This window comes from Gracilinanus agilis, chromosome 2, assembly GCF_016433145.1.
Source record: "Gracilinanus agilis isolate LMUSP501 chromosome 2, AgileGrace, whole genome shotgun sequence".
Taxonomy (NCBI): domain Eukaryota; kingdom Metazoa; phylum Chordata; class Mammalia; order Didelphimorphia; family Didelphidae; genus Gracilinanus; species Gracilinanus agilis.
The window spans coordinates 244,668,141-244,691,921 of record NC_058131.1 but is presented as its reverse complement, the minus strand read 5'-3'; positions in this window follow the sequence as shown (position 1 = coordinate 244,691,921).

The following is a 23,781-nucleotide window of genomic DNA, read 5'->3' as shown; positions in this document are numbered from 1 at the left end:
GGGGCAGCCGAGGAAAAGGAGGCTGGGAGCCCCGGCTGTCTGTCAGGGGTGCGGAGGCTGGCTTCTGGGCCTCCCTTGGAAGAAAGGGGAGAGAGAGCTGATCTCTGGGGCTCCCCAGCCCTGCTTTATGGGCCGAGCTCCGGGCCTGGCCACACTCATTTCTGGCCTCTTTTCTGGCCTCTCAGGCCTCTTCCTCTACCAGAGCCTTGATCTAGACCAGCTCTCTGGGGACCCAGCGCTCTCCATGTAGTGCGGCTCGGAGGCTGGCCCTGTCCTAGCCCTTGGCCTCTCCACATAGGACATCGTGGGTGCCGTGCTGGAACCTACTTAATAAGCCTGCCCGCCTGTCTCCATTTGCTATTTGAGAGCCGAATGACTGGTAAATGGAAACCATTATTAAATCTGAAATAGAACTCTTCCCATTTCATTTCATGTTTTTCAGCCTGCGGGACCCCAACTTGGGGGTTTCTTGCCAAAGATTCTGGAGTGGTTTGTCATTTTCTTCTTCAGCTCATTTTAGAGATGAAAAAATGGAGGCAAATCATCTTGAGGGACCACCCCAGGATCTCCCAGCAAGGAAGTGTCTGAGGCTAGATTTGAACTCAGGAAGATGAGTGTCCCTGACTCCAGGGTGGATACTCTTATCTACCGCAAACCTGGCTGCCCCAACGAACATATTAAAACTAATTTAAAAGTAAAATAAAAGGGGGCAGCTGGGTGGCTCCATGGATAGAGAATCAGGCCTAGAGAGGGGAGACCCTGGGTTCAAATGTGGCCTCAGACACTTCCTCGCTGGGTGACCCTGGGCAAGTCATTTCGCCCCCATAGCCTAGCCCTTACCACTCTTCTGTCTTGGAACCAATACATACATTCCTAGAGGTTGCAATTCTAAGACAGAAGGTAAGAGTTTTTTAAAAAATAAAGTAAAGTAAATTTATGTTTTACTATTAAAACTAAAGATTAAAATAATAAATAGTATACTATATATAATATAATAAAAATTAAGAATAATAGATAATATTAATAAATCAATAAAATAACAAAATATATTATATATTTGTATATCATCATATAAAATCTAAATGTAATATAATATAAAATATAGTATGTAATATAAATATAATATAATATAAACACAACAGATAAATTTTAAAAATAAAATAAGTAAATAAAATAAATAAAAATAAAATATTTTAATAAATATTAAAGCTGAAATATAACTACACACGGGTGCTGTGGCAACAGAAATCCAGAAAAGCCTCCAAGAGATGATATTCAATTGATCCAGTATCCATGAGGACTTCAGTTAGTCCAAGTGGGATTTACACTCTAGATCTAGACCCACTTTCCTTAATAGCCAGCGTTACTCGGAGATAATACAGGGTGCTGGAAAGCGTCCGGGACTAACGGCCTGGATGCTCATGGCTCTCTCTTCCTCTTCCAGGGAGAGTGTGCTGGGGACTCGGCCTGGGCAGCCCCGTCTCCACAGTCATGAAAGGAATGAGTCACAGGAATCGCAGGAATTTACAGCTGGAAGGGCCTTGGGAGTTCTGTGGAGAATCACTCCCCCACACTCGATGGAATGTAACCTCCTTGAGAGCAGGTGCCGCTTCCCTCTTTTTAGCATTATATCCTCCATCCTGGGCACCTTTGGGGGAAGGAGTGACAGCAGAAACTCTGGATGAAGACCATCCCTCTACAGATGCATGGCGGCACCTGCTCAGTAGGTACAGACCCAGGAAGCCGTCTGAGGCCCCAGGAGATGAAATGACTCTACCTGGGCCACACAGCCAGGTCGAAGGGGTTGAACTTGGCTTCCTTAAGTCAGAAAGTGGTTTTCTGTCGACTTTATCAGGGTCCCTTCTCTCCTTTTACAATGTGCAGGCTAAATAAACATTTGTTGAGGGGGCAGCTGGGTAGCTCAGGGGATGGAGAGCCAGGCCTAGAGACCAAAGGTCCTGGGTTCAGATTGAACCTCAAATACTTCCTAGCTATGTTCACTTAACCCCATTGCCTAGCCCTTACCACTCTTCTGCCTTGGATCCAACAGACTGTACGGATTCTAAGATGGAAGAGAAGGGTTTTAAAATAATTATGATAAACATTTGTTGAAGGAAGGAATGAGTAAATGAAAAGTGGCAAGAAATAGTCAAAGGTCCTGAGTTCAAAGCTTGCCTTTGTCACTTACTATCTAGATAGCCTTATACAAGTCACCTTTGTCTCCTCATCTGTAAAATGAGGAAGTTGGACTTTTTTTTTCTTCTTCTGTCTTTCTGTCTTAATAACAACTCTTAAGACAGAAGGGCAAGGGCTAGGCAAACAGTTGTGACTTGCTCAGGGTCACACAACTAGGAAGGGTTTGAGGCCAGATCTGAACCCAGGTCCTGCAGTAGATAGACTCTTAAACCTCTTCCAGCTCTAAATCTATATCATCTTAGCCACTGAATCTAGCCCAGCCCCCTCATTCTCACTATTTTTTTTACAGCACTTCAATGCCTTTATCGTTCAGTCTGTGATCCCATAGCTCCATCAGTGAAGATTACAATGACAACCCCTCTCATTTCCCCCCACCCTGCATTATTCCGGCGATGCCATCCTTATTTCTCCCACAGAGACTCTTCCCACAATACAATGCATTGGTGGCCTTCTTCGAGATCCAGTGAGCCACTCCAGCAGCCTGGGGAAGCCCAAAGAGCCATTCTCACAACATTTAATGGTTTGGGTTTTTTCTAATTCACAATTTAAGGAAATGCTCAATTTCAGTTGGAGGTTTTTTTTTCCCTGCTCAAGTTCACAGCCTTCCCTGAAACAGGTCCACAGAAGCGGAGGCCCCAGTCATCCTAGGATGCTCCCTTGGCTGTTCTCTGCTCTCGCCAAGGACCAGCCCTACCTTGCTGAGGTTTCCTTGCTGATATGGAAGAGTTCTGCCCCTGTGGGAAGGAGCCTTCATTTCAGCGGCCCTGCCATGCCTCAGCAGACTGTCCCCTAGAAGCCCCCCTAGCGGGCTGGCCCTTGTCCCTGTCACTGGGACCACTGTCAGAGCCTCGAGTCTGAACACTCCGACGTTACGCTTTTTTTTCTTTTTTTAAACCCTTACTTTCCATCTTAGAAGCAATCCTGTGTATTAGTTCCAAGGCAGAAAAGCAGTAAGGGCTAGGTGATGGGAGTAGTGACTTGTCTAGGGTCACCCAGCTAGGAAGTGTCTGAGGACACATTTGAACCCCAAACCTCCTATCTCTAGGCCTGATTCTCAATCCACTGAGCTACCCAGCTGCCCCCTCCAATGTTATTCTTGACTAGGCAGGTCCTTAGTCAATGGAGTTCATTCAATCAATCAATCAATCAATCAATCCATATAAATAGAAATAGATTTTGATTGATAATATATGTAGAACCCAGGGAAAATTGCTTGTCAACTCCAGGAGTAGAGACGAAAGAGACAAGAAGAATCATGGAACCATGGGAAAAAATTTTTTTAATTAAATTAAATAAAAAATGTATTAGGTGAAATAATTAATATTGAATTAAATAAATTACTGTTCGTTATGGGCCAGGCCCTATTGCTAAGCACGGATGATACAAGAAGAGACAAAAGATGGCCTCTGCTCTCAAGAAGCTTACCATCTAACAGAGGACCTGCCTTAAAACCACATCTCCAGTGATTACTCTCTGTGTGACCTTAGACAAGTTATTTTATCTCCTTGGGCCTAGGTTTCTTCACCTGTAAAATGGGGGGCCTGAATTCGACAGCCTATGAAGTTTTTTCCAGGTCTAGACCAATGACAACCAGCCTGGATCCCCCAATCAAAGCTCTTTCTGCCCAAAGAAGTGTGCTGGGTGCAGCTGCCCTTCCTCCAGCACTGCCACCCCGTTCCTCTGCCAGCTCCGAGCCAGCCCTCCCGGCTGATGGCTTGCCCAGGTCTCGGCTTTGTTGGTTCCTGTCTAGGGCATATCCTGCTGAGTCACGCTAGGCTTGGAGCCACTTGGCGGGGGAGCTCCCCAGCCCAGAGTTAGGAGGAGGAGAACCACAGGACCGAATTAGCCCGATGCTGACTCACTCCAAACCCCCAAGACCTTTCTCCTTTCTGTTAGGTAATGAGATGAGTCTCCTTCCCCAGCAGCCTGGGCAGGCGATTCCCGGTTCTAAGGCAGGTTGTCCGCTCGGAGGAGGGTGGGACAGCCCCCAGGCAGGGCAGGGGAAAGCTGGGGGAATGGTCCCTGGCCTCTCTATGCCTTTGACTCACTCAAGTAGAGCTGCCTGGGGTTAGGGAGAGGAGGCAAAAGGGAAGGAACAATGGCAGAACTGCCTGGTGTCGAAAGGTCTTTTGGCTTAGAATCTGGAGACCAGGCTTCAAATTCTGCCTTCTTGGCAGCCTGACGTGGGGCACTTACCCTCTCCAAATTGAGATTTTCTCTTCAATAGAACAGGGACAACACGTAAGTTTTGTTTTGAGGAAAGCACTGTGTGAGCCTTAAAGAGACACAAAAAGACTAGGGGTTGAAAGGGACCTTCTCCCCCCAGAGGTTTCAAAACCTTTTATGTGTCCTGAGCTCCAGATTTAGTCTGGGAAAGCCTATGGACATTTCTCAAAATAATACTCTTAAATGCGCAAAATATGTATGTAGGATTACAAAGAAAGCCAATTATATTGAAATAAAGTTATCAAAAAAAATTAAACCAATTTTATAAAAGGAAAAAATGATTCACCAAAAATATCGAAATAAAGATAACAGAATTATAAAGACCAAATAGGACTTGAAGGTAGAGATATGAGAAGATATTCCCACTCCAACTTTTGTAGGGGTGGGAAGTCCGCAGATGTCACACATTGCTCATGCTGCCCAACTTTGAATGGATTGATCAGTTGTGCTGACTTTTTTTTCTTTCCAAAAAAATACTATTTGTCATATGAGATAGGTGGGGATGAAGTCAAGTGGAGGTATACACAGGGTACAACAGTTACATAAGAAACATTTAAAAAATCAATAAAAACTTATTTTAAAAAGCCAACAACTTCATGGATCCCAGATTAAGAATTCTGGATCTAGAGCCAGTTAAATGGCTCAGTAGATAGAGAGCCAGGTCTGGAGACAGGAGGTCCTGGGTTCAAATTTGGCCTCAGATACTTCCTAGCTGTGTGACCCTGGGCAAGTCACTTAACCTTAATTGCCTAGTCCTAACTATTCTTCTGCCTTAGAACCTTAGTATACTTAGAATAGATTCTAAGCCAAAAGGTAAGGGTTTAAAAAAAAAAAAAGAATTCTGAGTCTAGATCAATTCCCCTAATTATGGAGACCTGGAAACTAAGGTTCAGAGGCCACAATGGGGCCTAAGTGGCAGCTTGGGATGTACTGGGGAGGGGGAGAGGGAGGATCATCAACATGAGGGCCTGGGACCCTGGAGACCTAAAAAGGCAGGGAGGTACTGGCTGCAAGGCCACTACTACTTCACCATCCATAAGTAGACGGGAGTTTGAATGGGACTCTGGCTGCCATCTAGAAGGCCAAGCAATAGTGACTAGATGGCATGTAGGTATGTATGTATCTAACCTAGCTGCCCTCTGCACAGCTTGCCCAGGTCTGCTATGACTGGCCACCACAAACCCTAGTCCCATTTAGATGCTAGCTGTCTTCCTTGGCCAATGCTCAGTCCTTTAGTCCTTAGTCAGACTGGGCATAAAGTACTACCTTTGTGTTCTCCCTCTCTCTCTCCCTCTCTCTCTCTCTCTCCCTCTCTTTCTCTCCCAACCCCCCCTCTCTTCCTCTCTCTCCTCTCTTTCCATCTCTCTCCATGACTATATAGATCTACCTCAAATTCCTGTACATTGCATAGATGCCAGGCTGGGAGTATTGCAAGAAGTGTTTACTGTTCTTTTTAGTTATACAATGAAGTTCTTCCCAAAATGTTTGAAATAAAGACATAGAGAAAGAGAGACAGAGGGAGAAGAAGGGGCAGAGAGAAACAGATTCAGAAAGAGACAGAGAGTGACAGAGACAGAGACAGTTGGAGAGACTGGGACAGAGACAGAGACAGACAGACAGAAAGACAGAGACAGTTGGAGAGACTGAGACAGAAAGAGACAGAGACAGACAGACAGAAAGACAGAGACAGACAGAAAGATAGAGAGAGAGACAGAGACAGACAGACAGAGACAGACAGAGACAGAGACAGTTGGAGAGACTGAGACAAAGACAGTTGGAGAGACTGAGACAGAGACAGACAGAGACAGAGAGAGTCTAAGACCTCCAGAGGAAAAGTGAATATTGGCCAAAGGTCACAAAGCTAATAAGCAGTAGAGCTGGCATTCTTTGATTCTCTGATTGCAAATCCATTGCTCTTTCTACCCTCCAAAAATACCATTTAAGCCAACCAACAATGATCAGGCAAGGCGAGGCACCAGGCATTTCTTAAAGCTCTTACTGTAAGCCGGGGAGGCACTATGCTAAGCACCCGGGATGCGACGATGAACAAAAAAGGCCAGTTCTTGCCTTCAAGGACAAAACGTTCCAATGGGAGAAAACAACAAGAAAGGGAACAGAAAAGTCAGACCAGAGACCAGGAATGAAGGTGAGCTGGCCGGGGCCCTTCCTCCAGTGGATGGCGGGAGGGGAGTCCGGGGAGAAGGAGGTGGATGGAACAGCGGAGACATAATGGCAGCCAGGCATGGCAGAGCCCCTACCGTGTGCATTAGGCACGAGATGTAAAGATGAAGCAGCCTCCTCCCATTAGGAGCTTACATTCTGTCAGAAGAAACAATATGGACATACATGATAGCGAGGGCTAGAAACATGTAGCGATAGATGGATGGATAGACATTGAGAGAGATGGGTAAAATGAGTACAAGATGGTTTTGGTGACAATTTAGGTGCTGGTAATGAGGAGAATCAGGAAGTACCCCTAGAATGAGATGTTTGAGCTGATCTTTAAAGGAAACTGGGTATTCTTTTTTTAAACTAATTAATAGATTTTAAAAATACTTTTTCTGGTTACATGACACGAGTTCTCTCCCTCCGCTCTACTCTCCCCGCTCCCAGAGCTGAAACTAGGCATTCTGAGAGGAGAAAGTGAATGGAATGAACAGGGATGAGCAGCCTGAGCAGAGCCAGGAAGTCAGGAAAGCGCATGTTGTCTGTGAGAACAGCCGTCATCTCCCCCAAACATAAGACTCTGCCTGCCCCCCCTCCCAGCAGCCTAGTGATGGCTCGTGGGGGACCCGGCCTTGGAAGGGTGCCTTTCCCTGTAGGTGATCTTGTCCAAATGTAGAGCCGATGTGGTCCAGCTCCGCCAGACCCAGCAAAGCCTGGAGGCCTGTTGAACCTGCTCTCTCTATTTTCCAGGACAGGCCCTGCTAGGAGCATCCTCAAGGGTCGGGGGGACTCGGAACGGGGAAGGAGGGCATATGCTGCCATGACAGGGCTTCCACTTCACCATCTGGCTGCGGCCGTTGAGTAATCGAGACGACAGATACCTGCTGATGTCCTCAGAGGGCACAATCAGTGTGGCGCAGCAGCTTGGGATACTGGACAGGCCTGAGTGGGGACGATGGAGGGCAGACCCTAGAGCTCCTCTCCCCATGTGCAGTCTTTCAAGAACTCGAGAAAGACCCCTCCCAACTCCCACATACCCTCCTTTCCCCTTACCTTGGGGTGAGCTAGGAGGCACCACAGATATCTAGCCCTCTTCTTGTCTCACACACTTATTAGATGGGTGACCCTGGGCAAGTCTCTTAACCCTGTTTGCCTCAGTTCCTCTTCTGTCAAATGAGCTAGAGAAGGAACTGGTGAACCTCTCCAGGATTTTTGCCAAGAAAACCCCAAATGGGCTCATTAAGAGTTAGGCAAGACTCTCTTCTTACCTTCCCCTAAGTGCCTGAGATTCCACAGTTAGAGCTTTACTCCTGTACCTTAAAACTTTATCGCTTGAGGCAGGCCTAGAGACAGGAGGTCCTGGGTTCAAATCTAGCCGCAGACACTTCCTAGCTGTGTGACCCTGAGCAAGTCACTTAACCCCATTGCCTAGTCCTTACTACTCTTCTACCTTGGAACTAATACTCAGTATTGATTCTAAGATGGAAGGTAAAGGTTAAAAAAAAAAAAAACCAACTATATCAGCTGATAAAATGCAATTGGACTGAGAGGCATTTAAAACCACTACCTACCGTTTATTTATTTATTTACTTTTTAAAAAACCCTTGCCTTCCTCTTAGAATCAACACTGTGTATTGGTTCCAAGACAGAAGAGTGGTAAAGGATAGGCAATGGGGATGAAGTGACTTGCCCAGGGTCACAGCTAGGAAATGTCTGATGAGAGATTTGAACCCAGGACCTCCCGTCTCTGAGCCTGGCTCTTCATCCACTGAGCCACCCAGCTGCCCCCTCTATAAATCTATAGTTTAATGTGAATAAGGAGGACTGTTGTTTATGGCCAGTACTGACTTTGCAAAGAGGAAAGTGAGGATAGGGTGGGAAAGCGAAAAGAAAGTCTGAGAACTGACATTTATATTGTGGTTGACAAATTACTTTCATATTAATTATCCCACTCATTTCTTAAAATACATTTTAGGCGAGTGGCAGGGAGAGATTTTATTAGTTAATACTCCAGTCTTGTATCTGTGATCTCATCATGTAAGTATTCCCTCCAATGACTGAGATTCATGCTTTCCCATGTTGTGAAACTCTTGTCCATGTTCTTCCCATAAATCCTTCTTCTTCATCATCATCATCATATCTAGAATTTATGAAGTGCTTTAAGGTTTGCAAAACCCTTTATAAATATTAGCTCATCTTATTCTTACCACAATTCTAGGAAGTAGAGGTTAGAATGTTCCCACTTTACACATGAGGAAATTTAGGCAGAGGTTAAGTGACTTGCCCAGGGTCATACAGTCAGTTAAAGGTCTGAAGCTAGACTTGAACTCTGACCTTACTGTCTGCAGGTCCAGTGCTCTCTCTGCTATGCCACTGTAAGTTCTTTTTTTTTTTAAACCCTTAACTTCTGTGCATTGACTCATAGGTGGAAGAGTGATAAGGGTAGGCAATTGGTGCCAAGTGACTTGCCCAGGGTCACACAGCTGGGAAGTGTCTGAGGCTGGATTTGAACCTAGGACCTCCCATCTCTAGGCCTGATCTCAATCCACTGAGCTACCCAGCTGCCCCTATGCCACTGTAAGATTTAAATTAATATCCAAGAACTCCAAGTATTATATTTTGTAAGATTTATTAATAATCACTTGAAGTAGAGGAAATAAAAAGACAAAAGTAAAAAGCCTGAGTAAAGAGAAGTTTTCCCGGCTGCGAGAGCAGGAGAAGCGAGTGAGAGGCGGGGTTCCAGAAGCTTTTTCTCCAAAATGTAAGGATGTAATATGAGGACGAAAGCAGGATTCTGGGAAATGGAGACCTGGGGTACAAAATTCTAATTACACACCACCGAATCCAGACAACGTACTGGGCATCTTTCTCAGTTTCTCCAGACTCTTTGAGAGTGGGGCACCTGCAAGTGGCTCCCTGGTTATCCCTTACTCTTGCTATATGACAAGCCCACTGTATTTTTTTGGTCAGACATTTCTTTGATAACTTTTACACAAGTTCTTTTGCAAAATTCCATGAAATCTGTAATATGGACTCCTGAAATTCCATTTTTACAAAAATGATGCCTTTCAAGGATCTCCTATTGGAGCAGCAGAGCCGGCTTAAGTGGAGTGTTAAATGTCCACAGTGAGCCTTCACACCTCAGAAATCAGCCATCATGAGACATCAGGGCTTGATTTATTGTTTTGTTGCCTTTCTAGACTTTAGAAAATGATGGCGAAAATGTGAATAATACCGATGAAGCTTAAAATGTGTCATGAGCACATTTTTTCCCCAGAGAGCCAGGTGTTCAACATTTATCATTCGATTCACTAAGGCAAAAAACACGGAAGCCCAGGCCGGCTACAGAGGGATTCACCATCGTCACAAAGGAGATCGAGGCAGAGCCCGAGTCAAAAAGGGAGACGTTACCAGTGGGGACACCGTCCCCGTCGCATCCAGCCTCAACAGTGATGACAGAGACCCTTCCGCCAGAACCAGAGTCCCACTCTCCCCCCCTCCCCCCCCCCCCCCGTAAGAGTTTGTTTCTGGGGCATCTGGGTAGCTAAGTGGTTGGAGAGCCAGGCCTAGAGACAGGAGGTCCTGGGTTCAAATCTGACCTCAGACACTTCCCAGCTGTGTGACCCTGGGCAAGTCACTTGACCCCCATTGCCTAGCCCTTACCACTCTTCTGCCTTGGAGCCAATACACAGTATGGATTCTGAGATGAACCAAAAATTTTACAAAATTAACAATAATAATAAGAAGTGTGGTAGAAAGAACATTGGGTTTGAAATGAGAGGCCCTGGTTCTACTACTCACCACTAGAGCTATCATGGGGTGGCAAGGTGGCACGATGGATAGAGAGCTGGGCCTGAAGTCTAGAAGACCTGAGTTCAGATCCTTCATCTGCGACTAGCTGTGTAATCCTTGGCAAGCCATTTCACTACTGACTGCCTCAGTTTCCACATCTGTAAAATAGGAATAATAATAGCACCTATCTCCCAAAGTTGTTGTAAGAATCACACATGATCATATTTGTTATAGTAGGTAATTCATAAATTCCTTTTTTTTTTAAATTAATTTATTTTTTAAACTCTTACCTTTTGTCTTAGAATCAATACTGTGTTTTGGCTCCTTGGTGGAAGAGTGGTAAGGACTAGGCAGTGGGAGTTAAGTGACTTGCCCAGGGTCACACAGCTGGGAAGTGGCTGAGGCTGGCTTTGATCCTAGGACCTCCCGTCTCTAGGCCTGACTCTCAATTCACTGAGCTACCCAGCTGCTCCCTTTAATAAATTCTTGTTCTCTTACTTCTCTTCCCCATGGACAAGTCATTTTCCTCTCTGACCCTGAGTTTTCGTCTCTAAAATGAAGGGACTAAAATGGATGATCATTTAGTTTCCTCTCAACTCCAAATCCTTTGATCCCCTAAATCACACCATAGTTTGCCAAGATCTTCAAAGCAGCCACGCGAAGAAATAGGCAGTACACAGGTTATTGTGCCCATTTTATAGAGGAAGAAACGGAGGCCCAGAGAGAGTGGGACTTTTCAGGCAGCTGGTGTCAGAGCCAGGAATAGAATCTAGGCTTCCCGACGGCACCTTCAGAGCCCCGGCACCTCCAGGGGTCCCCAGCGGGGAGACCGAGGCAGGAACTCAGGAGTTTGGGCATGGGGCTGCCAGCTCATGCCCGGTGGGGAGGTTCCACGCCAGGAGACTTTCTCCTCCTCCTTCTCTAAGGACTGTGGGATTGAGAGCTGAGAGGGCCTCTGAGACTGGTCTCTCTGGTCACCCCCATGAGGAAACTGAGGCCCGAGAGGGAAGTGCCCCTGAGCTCCCGCAGAGTGCCCAGAGCCAGGCTGCCACTCGGGCTTACGGGGCCTCCCAGCTCTTGGACATTCTGCGGCTCAGGGCAGGAGCCCAGGAAGGGGCAGGGCCCTCAGCAGCCCTGGATTTTCCCCGAGGCCGATGTCCCCCCCAAGACTCCCCCTTCTTCTCCACACTGCCCGGGGCAGGCTAAAAGGGGAACTGGCAGGCCCTGCTCCCACCTCCTCCTGGTGATTCATGGCCTGGACCTCAGCTCAGCCTCCCACTGGTCAGGCCCAGTGCTGGCCAAATGGCCCCCCACCCCGGTCCAAGCTTCCTAGGGCTGGAGCCTGGGGTTGACCAGAGCAACCCTCAGAAGGACCCTGCCTGTCTTCTCTCCAGTCAGAGAGAGCTGGCCCAGGCGGGCTTGCCCTGCGGCCCCGGGACAGGGACACAGCTCTGACTCCAGATCCAGCCTGACTGCCTGCTGCTGCACCAGAGGAGCCCAGAATCATTAGCTAAAAACAGGGCTTTTCTGGTCATCCCCCACCCCCCAGGGGCCCACCAGAGAGCTGGACACTGGGGAAGGGCCGTTGCACTTTCTTTTGTTCTTAAAACCCTTGATTTTTGTCTTAAAATGGATTATAAGACAGAAGAACAATCAAGGCTGGACCATGGGGGTTCATTCAGGGACTTGCCCAGGGTCACATAGCTAGGAAGGGTCTGAGGTCATATTTGAACCCAGGACCTCCCATCTCCAGGCCTGGCTTTGGATCCACTGAGTCACCTTGTTGCCCTATTCAATAGTATTTTTTTTTTCCGATGTTTTTCAATTGTGTCCAATTCTATGTGACCCTGTTTGGGATTTTCTTGACAAAAATACTTGGCAAAGTGGGGGAGGCAGCTGAGTAGCTCAGTAGCTCCAGAGCCAGGTCTGGAGACAGGAGGTCCTGGGTTTCAATCTGGCCTTAGACACATCCTAGCTGTGTGACCCTGGACAAGTCACTTAACCCCCATTGCCTAGCTCTTACCATTCTTCTGCCTTGGAACCAGTACCAAGTATTGATTCTAAGACTGAAGATGTAGCTGGAGAGATCTACGTGAATGGAACAAACGAAATAAGCAGAACTGGGAGGCATTGTACACAAAAGCAGCAACATGAGACGATAATTATCTGTGAAAACTTGACTGCTTTCGGCAATGCACTGATCTGGGACAGTCCTGAAAGACTCTGGACTGGGCATGGCATCCACCTCCAGAGAAACAACTGTTGGAGTCATTTTTCCCATCAGTGTATTTTTGGTTTTATTTGGGGGTTTGGGTTATGGACGACTTAGCTCTTACAACAATGACAAATAGGGAAGTGGATTTTGCATGATGATAAAAAAATAATAATAATAAAATAAAGACATAAGACAAGGGTCTAAAAAAAAAAGATTAAAAAAAATTCCCCCCCCCCAAAAAAAAGTGATTTGCCATTTCCTTCTCCAACTCATTTACAGATGAGAAACTAGGCAAACTTAAGTGATTTGCTTGAGGTCACAGCTAGTGAGATCTGATTTGAACTCAGGTCTTCCTGATTCCAAGCCCAGCATTCTCTCTACCACTGCCACCTAGAAGAGAGGTTAGGGCTGGATAAATAGATCTGAGAATCATCTGCATTGAGATGATTATAATAATAGTATTAAAGGAGAAAAGAAGAGGGCCCAGGCCACAGTCTGGGGAGGCACTCAAAGTTTACAGGCTTGATCTGGAGAAATATCAACAAAGGGAAGGAGTGGTCAGATGGAAAGGAGGAGAACCTAAAGAAAGCTAAGCCATGAAAACAGAGAGAAGAGGCTGCAAAGAAGAGGGTGGCCAATGAGAGATCAAGAGGAGGCCTGAGAGAAGCCCATTAGAAGTGGCAGAGACTTTAGAGAATATTGAAGTTGGAAGCCAGGCTGAAGAGAATGAAAAGAAAAGTGGAGATGTGGATGTCGATGGCCTTCTCCAAGAGTTCAGGCACAAAAGGGAAGAGAGGCCTAGGATGCCAGCTAGTAAGAATAGACAGATCAAATGAGGATTCTTTTTGAGAATGATGGATATGATTCTAAGTAGTAGGGAAGCAGGCAATAAATAGACTCGGACAGTAGGGGTAGTGAGGTGGCGTCATGGATAGAATGCCATGCCTGAAGTGAGGAAGACTCCTTTTCTGGAGTTCAAATTTGGCCTCAGATGCTAGTTGCATGATTCTGAACCAATCATTCAACTCTGTTTGCCTCTGTTTCCTCATCTGTAAATGGGGAAGAAGATAACAAACTACTCCAATGTCTCTGCCAAGAAAACCCCAAATAGGGTAAAAAAAAAATTAGACCTGTCCCCAGGGACAGGGGGGATGACTTGGAGAAGAGAACAGATCCCTTTTCCAGGATCCTAATTCTTGGATTTCTCCTTGATCTCATAATAAGGATGTTTTCCTCAATTCTACAGATTCTGCCTTTCCTCCACTCCATGCCCACCCCACCAAAAAAAACACCCAAATTTGAAAAGCATTTCCCAGTTTAAAACCAATTGTTCCTATTTTTTTCTCATATCTGGATTAGCGTCATTGTCCACTACCTAAGAAAACAGGATATGATCTCAAAGCAGGAAGAGTTTTTAAGGGTCATCTAATCCAACTTGTTGATAAATTGCTATCCAGTCTTGGCTTGAACACCTCCAATGAGAAGAGTCTCACTATCTACCAAGGCAAGCTATTCCACCTTTCAAGAACCACAGATATAAAACCTAAAGGGACCCTACAAGGCAACTCTGGCCCAAGCCTCTAATTTTATAAAGATGTGGAGGTCCAGAGATATTAAACTACTAGCTCTGGTAACACAGGCAATAGATAGCTGGGGCAAGATCCAAACACAGCTCCCTCAACTCCAAAGCCAGCCTACTTTTCTCTGGACCAGGCAACCTCTCCTTTGGACAGGTATAATTTATTAGAAGGGTTTTTCTTTTTATTGGGCTGAAATCTGTCTCTGTAATCCAGTGGACTCCCTCTGCTAGGTACTGAGGACACAAAGACAACAATGAAGCTGTTAGGACTGGACCTCAGCTCTTCTTGCTGTGCCCTTTCAGGATCCGCTTCATGACTTCACACTGTCTCTGTCCATCTTTGCTTCCTTACCTCCTCCACACCTAACCTGGACCCCCCCTCCAGTGAGGGGTGAGCAATGGGAGGCCCATTGGAGCCCGGAGCTGGGAATACCAGTCAATGAGGCTCCCATGGAGCCAGGCTGGCCTCCCCACCTAAGTGTCAATGAGAGCATTTTGGAGTTCACAAGTGGCTGGCAGGACAGCCTCCCCACCAAAGGGGAAGGAAGCCATTTGGATGGGGGGTGGGTTTGGACTCTGTGGGGAGACCCCCCTCTCCTGCCTGGGTCCTAGGGCCAGACTTTGTGATCCTACCCCATTTCTCACCACCACCCCTCTTTTTTATTCCCTTTTATTTCTCAGCTGCAGCTGTGATATAACGAAAGGAGACCTGAGTTCAAGACCGAGATATTCCTGTAATTCACAGTGTGACCTTGGACAAGGCTCTTCATCTCTCTAGACCAAAATTATCTCATCTGTAAAAAGAAGGAATTGGAACATTGTAAATGTAAATACCATTGAAGGACTTAAGAGCCCTGATTTACACAGTGACCGAAAGTCCCATGATGAAGCATCTCTGAGCACAGAGGGGCGATGGAAACAGGAGGCAGAATGAAATAAAAGTTTTGGATTTATTTCATTTATTTATTTTTTTGTTTGTTGCTGTGTATTCATTCATTTATTTAAACCTTACCTTCCGTCTTGGAGTCAATACTGTGTATTGGCTCCAAGGCAGAAGAGTGGTAAGGGGTAGGCAATGGGGGTTAAGTGACTTGCCCAGGGTCACACAGCTGGGAAGTGTCTGAGGTCAGATTTGAACCTAGGACCTCCCATCTCTAGGCCTGGCTCTTATTCCACTGAGCTACCCAATTGCCCCTGATTTGTTTTATTTAGCTGTGCAAATTTGCTACCAGGGTTTTGTTTTTCTTTTTGTTTCCCATTGGATGGGTGGAAAAGTGGAAAGGAAAGAAAATTGATTTTTGTTCTTTGAATCATTATAAAATTGAATTTAAAACAATAAATAAATGAAGGACAATTGGGTGGCATAGTGATTAGAAAGCCAAGCCTGGAGTTGGGAGGTCCTGGGTTCAAATGTGACCAGAGACATTTCCTACCTATGTGATCGTGGGTGAATCACTTACTCCTGTTTGCCTAGCCCATGATCTTCTGTCTTGAAATTGTAACTAAGACAAAAAAGTAAAGGTTTAGAAGAAATAAATAAATAAAATGAGGCAGTTGGACATGATCATCTCTAAAGTTCTTTTCAGGCTTATTCTGAGTTTTCTTTCAGCTTTGACATTCTTCCCCCCACCCCCACCCTCATCCCTTCCAGATCAAACATTTTATATTCTCTGTCATGGCTTTGCTATTTTATGATTCTCTTCTGATTCCTTCCCTTGAGACTCAGAGTGCTCTGTTTGCCCTGGGCCTGAATCGCTGATGGTCAGGGGTGGGGAGAACCCAGCTTCCTCTTCACCCAGAGCTTGGACTCCCCTTGGAGGCCTTGGCCGTATCTCTGCATCAGCTACCTGGAAAATGCCCTCATTTGTCTCTTTGGCAGTACTCAGGGCACTGGGCTCCCACACAGGGATTTTCCCAGGAAAGAGAGGCCAGGTAGGAGGAAGGTGTTTACCCAGCTTTACTGAAACCTGCCCTAAATGCTGCCAGGCTTTGGTCTTGGGACTCAGCTGGGGAATGCCAAGAGAATGATTTAGGGGGAGAGGGGGAGATCCAGACTCTGCTTAGCAACTCACTTAATATTGGAGGCCCCCTGAACCATGGCTCCCAGGCCATCTCTCTCATCCGGTGACCCTCCCTCCCAGCCGGCCTGCTCTCCTCGCTGACCACCCTCCAACACAGTCTTAGAGGCCCTTCCCCAGGGTCCTGTAATCCTACAACCCTTCCCTACTCCTTGTTTTTCCTGATTAGATCCTACCTTGGAATCAGAATTACAGAATCATGAGAACAAAGATGTAGAGCTGAAAGGAACTTTAGAGACTCTCTAGTTCAACTGCCTCATTCAAAATAGAGAGATTAGGAACCTGAAGACCAGGGAGGTGGTGACTTGCCCAAGGTCACACAGGTAATAAACATCCAGAATTCCTGGATTTGAAATCTTATCTTTTGACTCCAAAGATAATTCCTGTTCCATGCAGTATTAGAACTAGAAAAAGAGGGACCTCAGAATATAAAACATCTTCTTTTGAAAAGTTGGAAAGGGACCTAGGACACAGAATATAGAATGTCTGAAATAGAAGAAAACTTGAGAATATAAAACAGAAAATCAGAGCTGAAAGGGGCCTTGGAACAAATTATAGAATGTTAGAGCTAGAAGAAATATGTAAAAACAATATAAAATGTGAGGACTAGAAGGGATTTTAGGGGTCATCTGGTTCAACCCTCTCTTCTTGTTGGTGTTCAGTCATATCTGATTCTTCATGCCCCCATTTCATGTTTTCTTGGCAGAGACGCTGGAGTGGTTTGCAATTTCCTTTTCCAGTTCATTTTACAGATGAGGAAACTGAGGCAAATAAGGTTAAGTGACTTGCCCAGGGTCACACAACTAAGCAAGTGTTTGAGGATGGATGTGAACTTGGGTCTTTCTGACTCCAGGCCTGATACACTACCCACTGAGCCATGTACCTGCTCACCCTCTTAGAGGGGAGTAAATGAGGCCCTGAGAAGGAAAGAGACTTGACCAAGGGTGAATAACGAGTTAGGAGCAAAACTGGGATGAGAACGCAGGCCTAACGCTTACACCATGATGCCCCTGCCCATCTCTTGCCCCTCTAGGGGCATTTCCTACCCAACCGTACTCCTTAATTTCATTCAAGTCTCTAGAAAATATTCATCCTCCAAGATCACATCAACTCTGACACTCGCGTGGCCTCAGCACTCCTTGACCCCGGGGCCTCACCCTCAGCAAAGGGCAGAGGGCAGGACCCTCTTGGACACTGGGCAGCCCCTTCTGGATCTCCCCTTTAAGGAGGGCTCCTGGGGAAACCATCTCCTCCTTCCCCGTCCTGACTGTTCTCCTCTGGGCTTGACATGCCCTAAGCTGGGTACACCCCTTCCCCTTCCTTCTTTCCATTTCTTTATATGTATTTTCTTCCTTCATTTGAGAGCTCCTTGAGATCAGGGACTTTTTTTGTCTTTCTTTATATCCTCAGAACTTAGCACAGAGCCTGACACAGAGAATGGTCAGGGGTCCTGATCGCCTCAGTCCCTAGGGACGTCCAGTCTGTGCAGTTGTATGCCAATGACCATCGTTCTTCCTCGTGGGAGACAACATAGGATGGGCTTATAGATCTGGGCTGGAAGGGATCTTAGAGCCCACCTCATCCAACCCCCTCATTTTAAAGATAAGGAAACTAAAATAAATAAATAAAATAAAATAAAGATAAGGAAATTGATGCCAAGAGGATAAGTGACTGGCCTGGGTTACCCACCTAGTAAATGGTAGACCTGGGAACTGAATCTAGAACAGTATGTTATATTTTGTTGTCGTTCAGTCACTCAGTCATGTCGGACTCTTCATGACTCCGTTCAGGGTTTTCTTGGCAAAGATACCAGTATCCATTTCCTTCTCGAGTGGATTAAGGCAAATAGAGGTTAAGTGACTTGTTCAGTGTCACACAGCGTTGTGTATGTCTGAGGCCAGATTTGAACTCAGGTCTTCCTGACTCCAGACCCAGCGCTCTATCCAGAGACCCCTAGCGGCCTAGTGTATCATATACATGATCATTTTCAGAGAGAGACAGCACAAACCACTTAGGAGGATGAGAGGTGAGGATATCTTCCGAGTATGAGGGATCACTTGAACAAGGAAAGAGAAGCAAGTGGTACGAGGGACACAAATGGCAGTTACAGAGGCCACTGGACCACAACGAGGATGGAGAGAGGCCCCACGCAGCCTAGACGCTCTGAGCTGGCCTTCCTGAGCCAGGATGCCCAGCTTCCCTAGCCGCCTGCTCCAAATAGACAGCAGGACCTGGAGCAAAAAAGTCCTGCCTTTGCTTGGGCCCAGATTCCCAACTAGACTAGAGAAAGCCATCGCTGTCCCTAGAAGCGTTTCCTCACTCCCCTCCCAACATTAGGCAGCCATTCTGTTAGAGAGTTTGCCTGGGGGTAGCCTTAGAGGAGAAAGCACCAGCCTCTTGGGACAATCTTGGGCCTTCTGTAGCATTTCTATCCATGTACCCGCTTCAAAGAATCAAAACTTGTCAGGACTGACAGCTGGAGGAGACCGTAGAAAGCATTCAAGCCAAATTCTTGATCTTACTATGAAGAAACTAAATTCCAGAGAGAGGAGTGACTCATCCATAATAATAAGTAACCAAGCTGGGATTTAAATCCAGATTCTTTGACCCTAAATCCAGAATTCTTCCCATGACAAAATACTATGGGTTCGATGCTACTATCACCCCACCACTAAAAATAATTTCTCTCACCATTTCTCTTTAAACCCTCGCCTTCTGTCTTGGAATCAATACTGTGTATTAGTTCTAAGGCAGAAGTGTGGTAAGGGCTAGGCAATGGGGGTTAAGTGACTTGCCCAGGGTCACACAGCTAGGATTTGAACCCAGGACATCCCTTCTCTAAGCCTGGCTCTCCATCCACTGAGCCACCCAGCTGCCCCCCCTACCACCATATCTATAAGTGATTCCAGATAAATAAAGTGCTTTCCTCACAACAGCCCTGTGAGGTGAGGATTATGGGGGTTCAAGGAGGACCAATACCTCTGGTGTAAGAGTGCTAAGCCCTTTTAAGGGCTGCTTGATCCCCTCTGGTGTCCACCTGGTACTCAATTCTCACTTGTGGCACCAAGAAGCTGTAGCAGGGCAGTGGCCACACCTTAGTAAAACATCTTGGCAGATGAGCTAAACCAGGTTGAGGGTAACCAACAGTCCCAAAAATGTCTGTGAGTAAGGGGAAGTCTAGCCCAAGCATGTGAAGACCTTCCTGGCAGAATATACAGGTAGGAACCATTTGGTGAAGCAGGCACTGTGGAGTTCCTAGAGTTGGGTCAGACATCCAAGATGCCCAAGTCATCCACTGCATCCCGAGCCATTGCCAACTGTCCTGACTCTCATCTTGCCTCTGAACTTCCCTGATTCTGGAGGAGAGAGCGAGATGGATGACTTTGTGCAATTCTCCTGGGTGGCTCAGTGGATTGAGAGTCAGGTTTAAAGAAAGAAAGAAGATGAAGGACTACCAACAACAACGAACATTATTCATCTTCATTTTCTAGCTGAGGAAACTAGGGCTCAGAGCAGGGAGGTGACCCATCCAAGTCCAACAACCAATAATTGGCTGAATCAGGACTCCAACCTTCTCCTTACTCTTCCCAGCCTCGCATCCAACCATCCACTCAGCCTCTGGGTAGGTGGGCAAGGAGGAAGAATGGCAGCAGCAGGAGGAAGAGGAGCCAGTATTGATACCCTGAGCTTAACTTATTTAGAGGAAATTCCTCTGTCACTTGCCTCCCAGCTAGAGGCTCCACATCCCCTGGCCGGGAAGTGGCAAACGATTTCCAAGCTTGGTGGACGTCATTGTTGTCTGCCTCCCACCCACCTAAGGCAGATGTGGAAACTTCATTGCCGCTGTGAGTTGGCAGTGATCTCATGTGGGAGACAGGTATGTTGTGCAAGATGCAGTAGGAAGAGACAATAGTGGAGAAACCTTTCAACCTTGTACATACTATGTTCCACATTCCAAGTTCTCTTCCAATTCTGGCATTCCGTGTTCTATATTCCAGCTCTGACATTGCCTTTTCTGTGTTCTAAGGTTCTACTGAAATTGTGAAAACACAGATCTGACCACGTCACTCCTCTACTCAAAAATCTTCACCGGCTCCCTATGGCCTTTAGAACAAATTGCAAAAACCCTTTTTGGCCTTTAAAGCCTCTCTGATCTCAGCCTATATTTCCTGCTGATTACAGATCGCTCTGCCATACATATTCTGTGTTCAGACCAAACAGCACCACTTGTTGTTCCCCACATGTGACATTCCCCACATGATGGCCACCATATTTGGAATGTTCTCCTCACTCACCCCTGGCCTCTTGGAAACCTTTGTTCCCTCCAAGGCTTAGCTGAAATGCTTTCTACAAGAGCTCCTATTTGATTTCCCCAGTTAATAGTGCTTCCTCTCCTCTCTTAAAACAAAATTTTACTCTGTAAATATTTTGTATTTATACTTAGCATTTCTATAGTCTGCTTTACAAAGCACTAAACAAATATGATCTCATTTTCTCTTCACTACAACCCTGGGAGGTAAATCTAATTGTTATCCCCATTTTACAGATAAGGAAACTGAGACAGGCCTCAGTGAAGTGACTCATCCAGGTTCACCAAGCTAGTCCGTGTATAAGTCAGGATTTACACTCAGATCTTCCCAACTCCAGGTCCAACAACCTATCCATTATGTCACCTAAATACTTCTCTATTTTTCTGTGTCATTATTGTTTCTAGGCAATAAAATGAAAGCAAGTTGAGATCATAAACTATTTCATGTTTGTCTTTATATCCCTAGCACCCAGCACAGTGCTTGGCAATAGCAATATTTAATAAACGCTTGTCTAATTTGAAAGAATGAAATCTAACATCCTATGCTCTATGTTCTAAATCCCTTCTGGCTGGGATTGATGTTCTATATTCACTAGGTCGGTCAACCAAGAAGCACCATGGGTCAGGCACCATGCTAAGTGTTAGAGATGCAAAGAGAGGCAAAAATAATCCTTACCCTAAGAGGCTTATCGTCTAATGAGGGGAGCAAAGCTAAATAACTAGGAACATAGAAGACACATACTGATAACCAATATCAAATTGCTTACTGTCTTAGGGAGGAGGAAGGAGAGAGAGGGAGAGAATTTGGAACTCAAAATGTTAGAAAAACCTTTGCCAAAAAATCATTTTTACGTGGAATTGGGAAAAATAAAACCTTACTGAAGAGTTAAAAGAAAAAAGAAAGAGTAGATGGAAGGCAATCTGAGAAGGGTAGGCATTTATAGCTAAAAAGACTAGGAAAGTCGTCTTGCAGAAGGTGTAATTTGAGCTATCTTTTTTAAAAAAACTCATTTCATTCCTTTACAATTGTTTTATTTTATTTTCCCCCAATTACATGTAAAAACAATTTCCAACATTTTTCAAAAAGATTTTCTCCCTTCCTCCCTCCCTCTCCCCGTAACCTCCCCCCCGCCCCCCCCACCCCCCATACCGGTTAAGATGGTAAGCAATTTGAGCTGAGTCTTGAAGGAAATCAGGGAAAGTCAGAATCAAGGTAGGGGGTAGAGCATTCCAGGCATAGAGTATAACACTCTCTTACAAGGATTAGCTCATTTTAAGCGTAGGGGCAATATAATGGTCCCCAAGGTCCACTTGTTTTCCTTCTCTTTGGCTTTGGGCAGTTTATTTTAGATGAAAAGTTCTGAGCTCAGTCACAATCACTCAGAAAAAATGCCTACCATCTAACCAGTGATTGGGTTCTCTGCCTAATCCTTCATTTATATCTCTCTCTAGTTAACCCTTGGTTTCTTTCTGGTCAAGGCAAAATTCAGTTTACTGGAAACATTTGGGTAATGAAATAGCAAATCATATTATAGTTGGGCAGAATCATATCTGTTGGGCAGAAAAGCATTAGGGGGAGAAGTTGGGGAAATTGTCTTAGAGCTTCACTCAACCTGGAATCCCCTTTTCATGGTGCTCCTAGAAAAAACTAAGGGCTTTCCTTGATATCTTCCTTCTCTACCACCATTCAGGCCTCCTTTCTCTTGATGCTTGCTCCAACCTCTCAAGTCCAGATGTTTGGAATCTCCTCTTCCCAGATTCTGAGCAACCCTCCCCCTTTCACTAGTCAGGGAGTAATTTCGGTAATCTGACACTGGCCTAGCCTATCACAGAATCTCTTTGATTGAGTCAAAGAGATATACAGGTCCTGTTCATACTCCATTCTGATTTTTTAATATAATCTTTTAAAGTGTTCACACTTAATCAAGGCACCATACCAAATGGAATTATTTCTACCCTACCTTTATAAGAGACAGTACAAAGACTTGGGAAAGGGAACTAGGGAAATGGAAGGAGTGTCATATTTGGGGAACTGCAAGTTGGTTAAGTAGCTAGGGAGATTCAAGTGTAAGAAGATTGGAAAAGAAATAATAATAGCTAATAATAATTAATTAAATATTAATTAATTAAAAATAAATGTTTACATAGTGCTAACCATATGCCAGGTACTAGGCTAAATACTTTACAAATATGATCTCATTTTATTCTCTTTACAACCCTGGAGGTAGGTATCAATATTACTTCTATTTTATAGATAGGGAAACTGAGGTGAATAAAGTTTGTGACTTACCCAAGGTCACAAGACTGCTTTGGAACTTAGGTCTTCCTGATCTCCAGACCTAGCAATCTATACAATGTGCCACCACCTCACCATCAAATGAAGAAGAGGGTCATGTTATAAAGAGCTTTAAATGCCAAACAAATGAATTTGTATTTGATCCTGGAGATAATAGGGAGCCCTGTTCACTGAACAGGTAAATGACCTGGCCAGGCCTATGCTTTAATAAATATCACCTTGTCAGATAAATAGAGGATGGATTGAAGTAGAAAGATTTGAGACAGGGAGGACATTTAGAAGAAAACTATTGTAGTAGACCAGATGAGTGCCTGAACTAGGATTGTGGCTATGTGAATAGAGAGAAAATACATTAGAGAGATGTTGTGAAGATAGGAATAGCAAGATTAATTCTAATGAATTAATTCTAGTGTCTTCCCTCTTTTAACTTCTATTTATCTTGTACCTACCTTGCTTTGCATATGTCTTCCTAATAGATTGTAAGCTCCTTGAGGGTAGTGTAGAGATTAAAATTAATATTCAATAACTAAATATTTTATTTTTATAAAGTTTTATTAACAATAAACTAACAAAAATAACTAACTAAAAGGGTACTAACCAGCCTGCTCCCAAGAGCAAAGTGGAGCCTCAGAACTTATACAAAACGTGACCACACAAATGTAGATAAAAAGAAAAGCATTGTAGATAATACAGAAAGGAAGTTTAGGTAATGTAGTTTTTAGGGATTCAAGATATTTCTAACTATACAATAGTGACTATCATTTGCTTCTTTTTTTTCCCCCCTAAGTGCCTGGCACATAGTAGGACTTAATAAATGTCTATTGATTGATCTGACAACAGATTGAATGGGAGGGGTGGAGGAAGAGAGTACAAATAAAGTATCAAGTCATGATTGTCTAGGTGGATAAAGATATCTTCAACAGT